Genomic DNA, 3,445 nt, shown 5'->3' on the forward strand with positions numbered 1-3,445 from the left:
TGTGCTATTAGATTGAAAACTTAGTTTTTTAAATAAATTTGTCTTTTTCGATCATATTTGCAAAATCTATTGTATAGTACGTATTATTTTCCTTTAATTAAGAAAAATTACTTAAAAAACTATAAATATAATAATTACTCTAGCGTTTCGAGGCACAACAACATGGATATCGCCAGGTCACGTGATTTTCTCTAGCAAACGGACTCGCTCAGCTACAACAGAGGATGCAAACAGCTATCGGTATACGCTCTTTCTCACACTGCTGCTGACCTATAGCGGTTTTCATTTATATGCACGCGTAATTTGTTTGATCGCATGGCAATTGGAAAATTTCACCAAAAAAAACCTGTCTTTTTTAGAATATTTATTTTTAAAATTAAAAAATACCCTGTCAAAATAACAATTGCACCTCCCTGTCCGGAAGGAATGTACATAGCTATGGATGTATAGTTGCATATTTTATACTCGTTAATAGTATGTACAGATTCAGATGAAATTTTTTGAAGTTCAGATGCACCCCTGAAAATAATCCTGGGGCGCCCATCTTCCAGAGTTAAAATCGCCCTCAAATCGCCTGGCCTGTTTATTTTCTTTATATTTGAGTATTTAAATTTACTTTCAAGTCATATCAATGATATTTTTTGTAATATCAATTTTTACCCTTTTTTTTAACTTTGGGGGGACTTTTGGGGAAAATAACCGCTACCCTCCAGCCAGACCAGCATTTTTGTGTACGGCTATCATAGAAGAGTCACCTGAAAAAGTTTTAGGTTGCCTAAAATACCTACTCAAAAATGTCTCACAGCTCTTATACTATAATTACGAACAAATCAAATAGACTCACCCATGTCGTACAAGTAAGTTTTATGTAAGTAACTGACAGCATAGTTTAGCGTTTAAAACGTCGTAAAGCCGTCACATTTAGCTAAAGTGGCTATTAATATAAGCGAATACGTTTGCTCATATACTTTTTTGTTTTCCTCGAACCAAAGCGTAATGTAGAAGTTTGGCTTTTCTTTTATGCGCCGTTTATCTCAATCAAGACAAACTGATGAGTTCCGTGCCAGTATATTATCCGTCTTGTACAAGGACTTGAGAGTTTTAAGTTAATTTGAGCCCGAAACGAGAAAATGAATCATGATATCTTGGTTTTTAGCATAATAAGCGTAACGCTATATTTCGGTTGATTTACCTTTTTATCTATAATTTTAGTCACACTTCAGTTACCTTCACAAAACATCGATTTGTATTAATTAAATTAATTTATCCAAGAGTAATCTGTAAGTGATTCACTATACTATACATGAGTTAGTTAACTAAATAATAATAATATCTATTATTCACTAGAGTGAATAACGATTTTATTATTCACTGGTTCTAATACAGATGCATTGTGTACTACCATAGCAACCTTTATTACCATAGCAAGCCATGAAGTTGAAACTTGGCAACATCTAATGGTAGACCGGTTAAGTCTGTCAGTTCTCATTTGTTTGTATACATACAATATTCACCATATTTACAGAGAAATTGAAAATTTTTACAATGTTTCGTGCTACAAATTATAAAGAGCTTTAAAAAGTATGTTATTAAGATGATTCTAGTTCAAACATCTTGTTTTTTGCAGTAAAGGAGAGACAACTGGAGCAGATTACTATGATTATTTGCAAAGGGATGGTTTGTGCTTAGCAACGGATTCAGTAAAATGTATTTATTATCACCTTTGTTTAACATTTGAATTTGTTATTAACAATCCCAATCTTAAAAAATTATTTTTGCAAAACAATTATTGTCACTTGATGTTATTATGAGCTTTGGTAATGAAAAGTTTACAACTAGTCGAGGCATTGAAGCACAAAACAAGGCCTTACTGTCGATTTTTGCCGCAGTAAGACGGATTTTAATGTAGTTTGGTGCGTTGGATTCGTGAGAATGTCAGGAAACTTTGTGAACTAATTTAATGAATAAGAAATCTCAAATTGCATTTGTACATGAGAAAAATGCATTTCAAAAGTGCATTTTGAAATAGGCAATTATTATAAATTTGTAACTCGGTAAATAGTAGGAAAAATTGACCCAATTTTCTTACTCGGGGGTTTTTTGGGTCGCCGAAAACGAATATGAGATCGGCGAGAGTGTGCAAACTACCTGGTGCCTGCAGCGGGTGTAATAAACGTCTTCCTCTGGTGTATTGTGGTAATTTATCATATAATTGGCTTAAACTCATTACTCGGGGATTTTTGGGGTCGCTGAAAATGAATATGAGGTCGGCGAGAGTATGCAAACTACCTGGTGCCTGCAGCGGGTGTAATAAACGTCTTCCTCTGGTGTATTGTGGTAATTTATCATATAATTGGCTTAAACTCATTACTCGGGGGTTTTTGGGGTTGCTGAAAATGAATATGAGGTCGGCGAGAGTGTGCAAAGTACCTGGTGCCTGCAGCGGGTGTAATAAACGTCTTCCTCTGGAGTATTATGGCAATTTATCATATAATTGGTTTAAACTCGTTACTCGGGGGGTTTTTGGGGTCGCTGAGAATGAATATGAGGTCGGCGAGAGTGTGCAAACTACCTGGTGCCTGCAGCGGGTGTAATAAACGTCTTTCTCTGGAGTATTGTGGTAATTTATCATATAATTGGCTTAATCTCGTTACTCGGGGGGTTTTTGGGGTCGCTGAAAATGAATATGAGGTCGATGAGAGTGTGCAAACTACCTGGTGCCTGCAGCGGGTGTAATAAACGTCTTCCTCTGGACTATTATGGTAATTTGTTAAATAATTGGCCCACACTTGTTACTCGGAAGTCTTTGGGGTCACTGAAAATAAATATCGCGACGACTAAGTTCTAATTTCATAGGATATTATAAAAAACATGATTATTTTGTTTAGGATCTTCATTTTTTTTTAATTTGGCGCTTAAAATTATGTTGGCAGTATTGATACATTCTTGACTAATTTCATTTAGGATTTATTGCCTTTCTCTCTTACACGTTTGTCTACACTAATATAAACGGCTACACGTAAAACAAGTTTAAAAGCTATTTATAAACACGGTAATTTACGAGAACAGCAAAAACGGTGTTACTCGCTCAGGTACTCGTGTCGAATTTTTTCGTAAAAAATATTGATTAATATATTTTTGAACAAATCATTTTAATAATATATTTCTATGATAGTGTTTAAAAAATTCAAGTGTGTCTTTCATCAATAATTCAGGTAAATAATGGTTCTTATATATAGATGATCTAACTCGTATTTCATCTGAAATTCAAACTTACGATTTTTTCAGTTATCTCATTACTGCTCGTATCAAGTAAAAGTGATTGATAGATAGGGTGAGGCAGATAAAAGGCCTATTAGAAATATCTCGAGAACTAAAGGTAAGTGAATCATGAAAATTGGAATACAGGGGTTTTGAGGTATGAACTATTTAATGAAAATATTTT

Source organism: Diabrotica virgifera, chromosome 4, assembly GCF_917563875.1.
Source record: "Diabrotica virgifera virgifera chromosome 4, PGI_DIABVI_V3a".
Lineage (NCBI taxonomy): Eukaryota > Metazoa > Arthropoda > Insecta > Coleoptera > Chrysomelidae > Diabrotica > Diabrotica virgifera.